At 49.9% G+C, this 12,149-nt stretch overlaps 1 protein-coding gene across 1 annotated transcript in view; it reads right to left on the bottom strand.

The window, feature by feature from the left end:
• LOC149360621 (sphingomyelin phosphodiesterase-like) overlaps window positions 1-10,430 on the bottom strand; it is a 132,041-nt gene extending 121,611 nt beyond the window's left edge. The window contains exon 1 of the mRNA XM_089572413.1: window positions 10,276-10,430. The gene's annotated coding sequence lies outside the window, so the exon portion shown is untranslated. The remainder of the gene's footprint in view (window positions 1-10,275) is intronic.
• Window positions 10,431-12,149: the final 1,719 nt, after the last annotated feature.

Raw genomic sequence — 12,149 nt, 5'->3', positions numbered from 1 at the left:
CAGACTGACAAGAAGCGTGTCGAAACTACACAAAAGGAAGGGTAGGCAAAACGACACTCAGGATCCTCAGCGAGGGGACACCCTCGGGGAGGAGAGAGAAACATAACATAATTTGGATACCAGGCCACGCGGGGGTCTGGGGCAACGAAAGGGCGGACGAACTAGCTCGAGGGCTTACTATCCGAGCTGGGGGGTCACAAGCCCTGGAGGAGCTCTGGACTAGCCTAGAGGCTGGGTACTCTGAAACACTAAGTTTATACAGGGGGCTAAGATACAAATACCCCCCACCACACAAAGAACTAAGCAAGGAAGAAGCCGCAAAATGGCGGAAGCTACAGACAGGCTCCTTCCCCAACTTATATATACTAAGCAAGATGTTCCCGACACAATACCGCGCCACATGCCCTTGGTGCGAAGCGAGGCCAACACTATACCACATAACATGGGAATGCGACCGAAACATATCGTTCCACAAACACGACACACCAAGTGCGGAGCAATGGGAGAGCCGGCTCACCAGCTACGAGCTAGAGGCCCAAAGGGCACTCATAGCACACGCAAGCGAGGTGGCCAGACTCAGTGGAGCCCTGGACTAGGGGACCACCCAAGGCTAAGGAGGCAACCTCAAGACTTGAAGAGAAGACTTGAAGAACACCTCCACCGCAGGCTAAATCTTAGAAATCAATAAAGTTTCTACTCACTCACTCACTCCTAACAGCCGCCTTATTATCTGAGAGATTAGTTTTCGCTCCGGTAGGATCTAGCCTATTGCGATGCTGCCTGCGGGCCAGAAGGGGCCGCAGTTCTTAATTTCTTGCTCGAACATTCTAGCCCTCAGATTTTCAAGTTTCGTGGTGCTGATGTCGTCACGATCCTCTCGACCAATCAAGGAATTTCGTTACGGAAAAACCTAGTAGTTTTCGTAAGACGACAGTGTAAATGCTGTCGCAAGCCCTGCGACGTAGAGAAAGTGTTAGGTCTTTATTCTTTGTGTGAAGAGTAAGGAAGATTGTGACTCCTGAAGCCCCAAAGAGATCGCCAAAATCGTAATATTTAGTATTTTAGTTTTCTCCGGAAATCTCGCTTCGAGCCGATGGTGTCGCAATGCAGCGGCCATTTTCACGGAAATGGGGTGGCACCCAGACTGGGCGACAGCGCTCTAGAATATTTGGTAGTCGGTCCAGGGAGCGGCCGTGGGTGAAGCTTCTCATGTCGATGACGATAGGTAGCGCCACCAGAGCACGGGCTGTATGAAACGCGATACGCTGTGTACCCGGCATGGAATCGTCCTAGCCATCGACGAATAAACAAGGCTCTGTACTTTGATACATATCCTAGAATTAGTTACCGCTTACAGAGGGATAGCCGGGCAACTTAGGAGGTGTAAATGTGGTCGCGACAGGTAAAATCGCCCAGAAAATAGCAGGCAATAGCGCGATGGTACGAATGCGCGGACACGATAGAGTGCACTTCAAATGGTTCGCACTGCAGATTGTGCTCTATTGACGCTACCGCTTCGTGTTTTAACACATGTACGTGAAATAATTATCGTCAAACTACTAAAAGACTACAGGTAGAGGAACAGGCATAAAGGTGCTATCAATCGTAGAGACTCTCACGGCCAACATCAAGCAGCGGGAGAGCAAATGTCAGCCGCATTTATCACAGGGGCGGGTCAACAAGCAATCGCAATGAAGAGACGTTTCTATTCACGTTTCGCATGGAAATCGTTCTGCGGAGGCTGTTTATCGTAAATTGAAAGCAAACGTGACAATTGTAAAATTGGCAACTTGTGTGAATGACTGCTCTCTTTTAGTGCTCTCAAGCATGCATTTTCATCAAAACGAGCAGTCTTTTGCCGCCGATCTAGTAACACGACTCAATACAAAACAAAAGAGTTTCCCAAAAACATACCAGTTCTTTATTCAAACGCTGCTACTGCTGTTAAGCTCATCCTCGAATGTTTGACAGTTCTGTCATGCTTTTTTGCCCATACAACTTGTCATGAAACTACGCGCAGCGGCCAGTCTTGGCATGAAGCTTCTTCTTTATACTTGCTTCTGGCGATTCATTTATGCCCCTTACATAAAAGTGCAGCCTTGTCAGTACATAAAACTTCACAATGCTGGCTGTAAACACATCAGAGTACTGGCTGCACCCTACACCAAATAAAAGCTGAGATTTGTTCAACAGCATAACAACAACTATGCTGTTACTGCACAGCTTTTCCTGGCTGAAGAAAGTAGTAAATAAATCCTCCAGCTTCCTTGCTGTCAAAAAAAGCACACGGGACGGGTAGAGCTTCCTTTGTCGCAAATGCCAGTGAACTCACTATCTTTGCTTCTCTCATTTGGTGCCTGCAAAAGCAAGTTTTTCCCTCTACGCAGTCACTACGCGTAATAAATTCGCGCGCTGACGCCGACGACCCGACGTTGCCTCTTGATGCCGACGCGTCAAGCCGCGTTGACGCCAACAGCCCCACCGAAAAAAAGAAAACACGTCAGATGTTTCTATGGAAAGTCACGTCCGAGAGCAAAGCACGGCGATGCAGCAGCCAAGGAAAGCGAGGGAAGGGGCGCGCCAGCCGAGCCTTACAGCCCACGCTGCAAACATCCGGGACTTCTCGATATTCGCAGCCTCACGGCACTGCGTGTAGCCTGCCGGCTCCTGAGCCCCCTACCCAATATTGTAGAGCACTTAACTGGGCGCTGTTTTTCTGATTTGTTGGGTGTCCAGTTTGCCTATTGTTCCTTTATAGTCGCGAAATGAATCCAAAATATTACGTCTCTGCGTACTGAACGCTTTTCGCATGCCACAAAAACTGAAAAGGAGCAGTGAAAGCGGACGAAAACCAGCCAAACAAAAATATCCCACGATTACGTTAGTTCCTAATCCAAAATTTTATCGCAGCTCATCAGCTGTTTCAGCTTTTGGATAGACTGAGGCAAAGAATTCGAGCAAGGCATGTATGTAAAATTACAGACAGCTTGTTGTTAAGCATGAAATGCTTTTAGCTCCCGTTGTCGGCAGTGTGGTGACGTCACGCCGAGACCGAGAGCCAACATCCGGGCTCTGAATTCCACACATCCAAGAGCTGAAACGAGAGCATCCGGGCACCGTACGAGATTTAACGAGACTCTCTAAGCCCTCCTACTGGACCGGCATACAAGCGCCGGTAGCTTGGCGCCGAACCACTGGTGGGGTTCCTCCCTTCCTTTACGGTGCGGTTCGGGTGTCCACCGAGATGACAGAGAATTACTGCGCCATTTCCTTTCCTCAAAAAGCCTCGCGTTCACAGGGCAAGGAATCGCGCCGAACGGGTGGTGGCGTTCCTCCCTTCCTGTACGGTGCGGTTCGGGTGTCCACCTAGATGACAGAGCATTACTGCGTAATTTCCTTTGCTCAAAAAGCGTCGCGTTCAAAGGACAAGGCATCGCGCCGGACGGGTGGTGGCGTTCCGTGGACTAGTGCACTGCACGGGCTCGGGCCGGGCCGGGACATGATCTGTTTTGCCGGGCCTGGGCCGGGCCCGAGCCTGAATTTGCGGGGCCGGGCCGGGCTCGGGCTCAAAGCTGCGGACCTGAGCCGGGCTTGGGTCCGTATAGAAACGGCTGGTGTCCGACTATTCATTCACTATTGCAGAGTGAAGTACATAACTGCGGCATAGGAGCAGTGACGCGGATGAGCTATGGGTTATAGTACGCGCTGAGAAAAAAACTAAGATTTATTCATTGACTTGTTTATTTCCTTATTTCCACGCCGCGGTGCTTAGTGGTCAAAGCGCTTGATTACTGAGCCGGGGAACCAGGGTTTGCTCCTAGCCTCGGCGGCCGCATTTCAGTTTAGGCGGCAAGCATGACAGCCATATACTTTGTAGTATCATTGCTCGTTGAAGAAACCCGGGTGATCGGAATGATACAGAGCCCTCTGCTTCGGTGTTGGTTGGTTGGTTTATGGGGTTTAACGTCCCAAAGCGACTAAGGCTATGAGAGACGCCGTAGTGGAGGGCTCCGGAAATTTCGACCACCTGGGGTTCTTTAACGTGCACTGACATCGCACAGTACACGGGCCTCGAATTTCTCCTCCAAAGAAATTCAACCGCCGCGGCCGGGATCGAACCCGCGTCTTTCGGGACAGCAGCCGAGCACCATAGCCACTGAGCCACCGCGGCGGCTGCTTCGGTGTCTTTCGCAGCCTGACTCCCCTTGAGCCCTTAAGCCCCCAAAACATAGCTTTTATTTTATAACTACATTTTTCTCATGTGAGAAAATTCACAAACTAAAGCGCGTTTGGTTTTTTTTTTTTTGATCAGCTGACCGGAACGTCTCGTAAATGAAATAGACACAAAAGCTCGCGAGAGTTTGTAAATCTCATCACATAACCACATCTATTCCTCCTTGCTTCTTCAGCCTGGTTGACATGACAAGTGTTTTGCCCTGTAAGTTATCACGTGGATTGCGCGTTATCTTCTGCGCCACCAGCAAGAGTAAAATTTAACCGGTCTTAATTGGCCATTGACGTTCGTCATCCCAAAACATACATATGCACTCTCAGAAATGCATTCGGGAAGTATATATTAGTTTAGGACGCTTACAGTCTTCAAAACACAAACCGTGAAATACTCAAGCCTTTTAGCTTTCCGATTCTGCTGAAAGGCGACCAGTTCGGCTATGAGTTCAACCTGTGAGATGAGTTCAACCTGTGCCATCCTACTGCTTGCTAGGCACCTTTAATGTTTACACTTCGCGGGCGGCAAAATATAACTGATTAAAATCATGGCAGAATGCAAAGTAGTATTTTACGCGCGTATGCAGCCCTTTTTATTTGGCTCTCGGAACTTCCGAGTTTATCTTTGCGCACCTACACGAGATCAGTGTCCAATAGAGGGCTTGGCGAGCACTACTCTTAATCACTTCCTTCCGGGTCAAAAAGGACCAACTTTCTGCAAGCCAAACTGTGGTTTCAGAACCTTTGTCGACCAATTTCTTATCGGTCTAGTAGCAGTCTACTTCCTCAGAGTGAGCAGTATGCCTCAAGCGTTACTGTGAAACGGGCCGGGCCGGGCCCGGGCCCGGGCTGGGCTTCACTCCGGGATTCACGGGTCGAGCCGGGCTCGCTGGAGCGATAATTTAGCGGGCCGGGCCCGGGCTTGAATCCGTGGGCCTGGGCCGGGCTCGGGCTTCAGGTCTCGGGCCCGGGCCGGGCTTGGGCCTCAAATTGAGGCCCGTGCAGTGCTCTACCGTGGACTGCCTGGCAGCGCTACAACCCGCTGTCGCGTTCCACTCCTAATGGCGAATTTAAGCGTCATTAATTAGCAGTTAATTAGTATTTAGTTATTAATCTGTAATTAGTCATCAATTAGCAATTAGTCATTACTTCGTCATCAATTATGTGTGACGTAATCCAGTGGTGACGTCACCTATGTCACATAACGCAAAGTGGTGCGGAAAACGCTTTCGCCTCTACGCACTTTAGACAGTTTCGAATGCGCTGCATATACATTCTTGTCAGGCCTGCGTCTCGTCGTGTCCGCGTACGATTCGTGTTATGCCCGTAAACATTTCATGCTTGCTCTACTCCCGGTTACGAGAGAGGCAGAGATTTTTCATGACGCCACATAGCTTAAGCACGACTAAGGTGTCCAGCCTGGCTTCTTTCAGTCTCTCCGACTAGCTTTCCATATCTGCCGACGAATCCCACCGAGCCGCCCCTTCTATATACACGATGCAATGCCAGCTCCTCCTCTGTAGCTGCAACGCGGTTTCACCGGCTCCTCCTCTGACGTCATGACAGATGACGCGGCGAGCGGAGCTGCGAGCTGCGCTGGTTGCTAGGCAACGGCTCAGCTCGCGGTGTGGCCACCGTCCTCCGCGAAACGGCGGGAATACGGCCAATGTAGCTCTCGCTACCAAACAGCCATTTGACACATCTTGCCCAAAGATGTGAAGAGAAAGGCCGGACAGGTGACTGGAGGCGAGCTAGAGGGGTGGACATCGGGGAGCTTCCTTTGTTGTTGTTAGTCACCCCTGTCCTGTCTACGGCGCCGCGAACACGGGACGACGCCGTCAAAATGCGTGGCAGTGGGCTCCCCTGACAAACCAACGATTGCATGCAAGCTTCCGCTGCGTGTGTGCTAGGCGCGGTTCTGATTGGTAGCGCCCAGTCTCAGTACTGGGCGAGTGAAATGGGCGAGTGAAACGCGTTTTCGTCTCCTGTTTACATTTCGAATTCTCTGAGTTTCGTTTGCGTGCTCCGAATCAAATAATATTTTTGCACTAGTCTCTAGGACGCACGATGAATCTATCTAATGATATTAAACGGTACAGAGGAAAGCATCCCGGTGCCCCTTTAAAAATATGCTTAAGAAAATGCCCCCCCCCCCCCCCCCCCCCCCCCCCCATGACCTTTTACATCTATTTGCCGACTCATCGGGGCCTTACTCGCCGTTTTATTTGCCACAGGAGTTCTCTCCTGGCGACGATTGGTTTCTATAAGTTGTTGAGTACCCGCAGCCGTGCTCTCGTGCTTTACGCTTACCGCCACGCATTATTGAATTTCTTCCTCCGATTTCCCTAGCGTTAAGCGTGTGGTCCAAGGATATAAAGACCTGACAACTATTTCACGGGAGACAGCCGGGGCAATAGGCCTGCTTTGAGAACGCCAAGTCACGCGAAGTGTGACCGTGTAGCTCCAAGCTTGAGCGCAGCCTGCACTTATTTTGAGGCGATGACGTAGTGTTAAGTCCCCAAGGCTAGCCGAGTCGGCGTCGCCGCAATTGGACTAAAAATTTTGTGCATGCAATTTCGGGAGCTCTGCCCACCTGCGCAACTCTTTATGTTGAAATCGGATTCAATGGCTCCGTAAAATGACTGTTATTAAAGAGGACAGCATTTCTCTGCCCTATAAGCCTCGGAAGCTCGTAACGCTGGCCTCCACCGACTTTTTTGCACGATTTAACCTACGCCGCCGCGGTGGCTCAGTGGTTATGGTACTCGGTTGTTGACCCGAAACACGCGGGTTCGATCCCGGCCGCGGCGGTTGAATTTCTGTGGAGGCGAAATTCCAGAGGCCCGTGTACTGTGCGATGTCAGTGCACGTTAAACAACCCCAGGTGGTCGAAATTTCCGGAGCCCTCCACTACGGCGTCCCCCTCATAACCTGAGTCGCTTTGGGACGTTAAACCCCATAAACCAACCAACCGACCAACCAACTTGACCTCCAGAGCAAACCATATCGTGCCTTGGTATGCCTTGGCTGAAAGCTGCGGATATCCCTACTCGGGCGACGGGAGAGTTGTTCAAGTCGGCGGAAAACAGCCCCTCACAATAACGTACACTTTTTCAAAAATATTCACATCTCTGTGCATTTAGCTGCGGACAGTCCATTGGAGCAGGATGGCGGTACAGAGGCAGCTGCCATCTAGCCGTGGAGGATGCTGAAAAGTCCGGGAAGTTTAATTTTAAGGCGGAAGCCTTTAATGCCTCATCATTGTAATCAGGAGTTGTCGACAGAAATGTCACGCTTTTCAGTTGGTCGAAAAGGTTGTGACGTCACAGTGCGCGAATTTCAAGCGGGGCTTGTAACCATGAAACCAATTAAATGGGTAGTACAGTGATGCTCCAATTAAAATAAATAAGTAAGTAAATAAATAAAACCGAGTACGGAATCGGTCGAGTTCGGAAACCCAACCAGGGTCTCCGGAGTGCGAGACGAGCACGCAAACCACTCCGCCATGCCAGCTCTTTTTTTTTTCATCATTGCCTGGCTTTGACACATAACATTCAACAAAACAAGCAATCAACAAAACACACTAAACGCTATGTACATACACACGGCATTGTCATGGTCAGCAAGCATGATTCTGGCTTCGTCAGATATAAATTCAAGCAAATTACACAGCGGCTCTAGCCTCGAGAGCCACTCCGGAGGCTCCGCAGCGGCTCTCTGGATGGCCAGAAACCAGTCCATGCTTTCCCGAAAGTAAGTTCGGGCAGGTCTTGCGTCTTTGTTGCAATGGTAGCCTGCAATTCTGGAGCGCCATATACAGTGGAGGCCTATCAGCATGATTAAGTCAAACAGGTACCCCATCCTGATTTTCTACAGATAAGTACTGGATGCCATACGGGTGTAGTGGTAATTCTTTCTTTAGGATTCGCTGTAATACATCCCAAATATGAACCCCTTCCCAAAAGTGTAAAAAACGGGGTCTATTCTTTCCGGCTTTCTGCAAATTAAACAGTGAGATCCCCAGGGTATCCGCCAATCCGCCATGCCAGCTCGAGGGTTTGGAATGAACAAAGGCGCGTCTATTGAGTACGGTGTCTTCGTTAACTCCCATCTTTCTCCCTTCTCTGACGGAAAAATTAAAGAAAACGACAAAACAAGAGTAAAAAGAAAATTATGAAGAAATAAAATATATGGAAGAAATAAAAAGAAAACGACTTAAAAATAAATAAATAGTGAAAGAGCAAAAATTATAAAGAAAAATTATAAAGAAGCAAGAATTATAAAGTGACGGTAGTCCAGCGGTCAGTAGGACACCAACGAGACTTGGAAACGAAGCTCTTTATTTGGGTTGACTTGCACCCACAAAAGAACTGAATTACTCGGTGGCGGCGTAAGCAACAAACCTGCTCGTCAGTCGTCGAACTACGAATGCCCGCTGCTCGCGGCATCGTTCAATTTAAAACCGGCAAGGAAACTTCGAGATAACAGGTCGAGATCATCTAAAGTAATCTGGAAACACGTAGATGCAGCTCTTCATGGCTGTGATCAATCCAGATTAGTCCGGTCGCTTCTCGCGTCACGAACACAAATGATAACACCCCTTTCTTGTGGCCTTGCGCGAACGAACGGACACTACAATGATACGTGGCAATAATTAAAGAACAAAAATTAGAAAGAAAAATAAAGAAATCAATGCAAACCAGTGCGCAAGGAAAGTCTTTCTCCTTGCAGCACTTCAGGGAGCCAAAGTGCCCCCAGAATTTTTTTGTTTATCGAATGTGTTATTCTCGGCTCATCAACTTAATGCAACGTCATTCTTGACGCCACAGCCAACCGCTGGGACTTCTTGCTCAGCCGTTTTCAGATATCTGCAAACGTAATTAGCGACACTCGTGCACAAGAAGCGTCGTGATTACCAAAGAGCCCCCAGGTTTTGAGAGGCGCTAGCACCTCGAGCTCTGCAGCTGCCATTGTACTGCGCGGTGAAAATCCTCTCCCACCAAGGCTCTCAGCGTGTGGCAATCGCCAACCAAGGAGCAAGCGGTGCTCAACTACTTCGACTGGCTGCAAATCCACGCTCACAGGGCTCCCTTGGCTCACAAATCGTTTGAACCAACAAATTCAGAATTCTCAGAACGTAGTGTATAGACTTTTAAGGAAATTTCAAATTATAGATATTATTGCATGCGTCCAAATCACACTTCACAATTTTTTTTAGAAAAAGCCAATACTTCCATAGGGCACGCACGTCGTCCTAAATGCCCCACGCGTCGGTATCTGACATTCAAAAAAGATAACGACTGAAAAATTTTGCGACGCTAACCGAAATATGACGCCGCTGACAACCCGTGCCAGAGAGAGCCACAGATCTACCGGTAGGTATACAGAATATACAACAATCCCGCTGGGATTAAACACAGCAACACGTTTACAGGATTAGCACCAAGACGGCCGACACGACGAAAAGGTGTGCGGCTGTAACACGCAGTAGATGTTCAAAACTCACGGCTGTTCTACGAAGTACACAATGTGAAGATCACCTATGACACTTTAAGAAGGCTTTGCAATGACACAATAAAAAATAACACGCCACTGAATTTTTGTCTACATTCCTCGCAAACGGCCATCAGAAATATTTTTGTGCGCGGTTCACCGCAGCAGCATCAGATGCAGCCAGAGTGCGGACCTCTGCAGCAAATTCCTAACGTCAGTCGAACCAGCTTGCTGCCTCATTGCGGTAAATATTTCACGAAAAAAAAAACGCGAAACAAGTAGCGTCTTTAAAAGTCTGGGGCATTTAAGTCGTACAGCATTCACAAATCAACAATGGTGCGTTCTGCATCGCCCTACTTTTTAAACGTGGCCCGACAGCGACCCTCTCAAAAGGGACAGCGGTGCTCGACGCTCACCAATTCAGGCGCTCCCCAAACTGAGCCTCGGTGACGCGTAAAGGAAAAAGCGCACCGCATTGCACAATATACACTTCCGACAACGACGCCCCTTCCCAGCAGTTGGTGGATTAATGGGTCGATATGACGCTCCGCTTACCTGAAAGCGAAATCGGATCGGCGTCCGCGCCTTTCTTGACTTCCTTCCGGCAGCCCGCTCTCGTCACCACTTCTGACGGCGTAGCTCTGGAAGCGGCGGGGGCTCGTTGGCTCAATGATTGGACCGTCCCGCGAGGCTCTCCCAGCGACGACGTCACATTATCTCTCCGACAAAGAATCGACGTCACGCTCGCCGATCGGCTGGAGTCCTTTATCGGAGGGCTCTACCGCCCCTTCACTCCCCCTACCTCCTCCCAGTCCGATAGGGCGCCCTTGTGAGCGAACGTGTTTTGCTGTCCTAAGAAGTTGGGTGAAATACGAGCCGCCCTCGTGACGGCGCGATGGAAGCCTCCGCGCTGCTGCGGCAATCTGGAACGGAGCCCATTGACCCCCCATTGAAGCCGCTGCTGCGTTACAGAGCGCGCTCCGGCGCGAGCATCACTGCGCGCTGAAAGCTTGTATAAATGGGCGCTGGACAATTGGAGATTTCCGAATAAGGAATCCAATATCCTTCCCTTCGGTCAAAAAAGTGTGTGTTCATGATTATTCTAAATGAATCCAAGTTTTCGAGTAATTAAGGAGAAGTTTTAATAACGCACGCAGTAATTTCTTTTTTTGCGTCTGTTTCAAAAAGAGGATCCACAGCGACATCACACAGCGTACTGTTAAGATCTCTCTGCGCGGGAAGGATATTTTAAGCGGAGCGACCGTTGAGAACGGCGTCAGCAGGTCTCGCTTGGAAGCAGCCAGCACACCTGTCCCTCTTGGGTGGTCACGAGCACCTCGAGTCCACTCGATGACGATTGCTCCCAAGCCTGCTGTCATGGACCACCCAGATGTTTTTGTCGCGTGCGGGTGCGATGGCTTTCGGAGTGTTGACCACACCAACTACTACGAACATATCTCAGGACAAAGGACCACCTTCTGCCCTTTTTCCCGATCTCGCGTCCCGGCTTTGCGCGTCTGGTGTCATCTGATGGAGAAATATGTCGCCCAGCTGGCGACAACCACCAGCTGGCGAGAGAACATCGCCTACCGTAGTCTACGTCAGGACCCGTTCACATTTGCGAGCCGCAAAGGGCATACGACCAGCAGTCGCTTGCGGCCAGGCAGCAGCTCGACAACACCGTTGTTCACACTTAATTGCACCACATCAGGGCATGTGAATCCGACTATCACTTCAGCAATCTTTAATCGACTGTCTTATCGCTATCGTCTTTTGTTCCCTGGTATGCGTCCTGGAGAGTTTTGTCCCCAATAATGCTCTATACGACGACCTGACCGAAAAGGTTTCGTTTGGTTTATGGGGTTTAACGTCCCAAAGCGACTAAGGCTGAAAAGGAGGATGTCGTGGCGCTGTGCATCGCGGTCGAACAAGCAGTGTTGAAGCTAGCCTTCGGCCTGCCAGCCTGAATGCCGGCCGCTAGCGTCGGAAAGTGCGCTAGTATATTGTTTCTTTGCGTTCATACCATGCCCTCGGAAATAGGAATTCGAAACAGAATCATTTAAGAGGGTCGTTTACCAATACCGTGTTGCTGAATACAAGCAAATTCAGTCTCATAGGCGCTTTGCTGCTACTGCACAATGCGGCTCGATCGACTCGCGTCTACTTGCCGCACTGCAATATCTTTATTTTGCTATGAGACGGTGTTCACATTCAAGTGGGGGCGAGAGTACTAACTCTATTACAGCGCTAGCCAGTTCCGCAGCGCCCTCATCTGCGGCATTGATGTGAAACCAGCTAGGCTTAGCTACGACTAGGGCAGCCATGCAGTTCGTCGCCTGGCGCGCCCGCGAGCGGTGCCGTTGTCGAAAGCTCGGCTCGGTCGCTGATTGGTTCAGCGGTTTGCGAGTCGCAGCTGCAAGGGTGGAAAA

This window comes from Amblyomma mixtum, chromosome 2 (assembly GCF_055824585.1).
Source record: "Amblyomma mixtum isolate Tamu chromosome 2, ASM5582458v1, whole genome shotgun sequence".
NCBI lineage: Eukaryota > Metazoa > Arthropoda > Arachnida > Ixodida > Ixodidae > Amblyomma > Amblyomma mixtum.
Note: the sequence above shows the minus strand (reverse complement) of the source record. Positions and strands in the feature narration are given on the sequence as shown.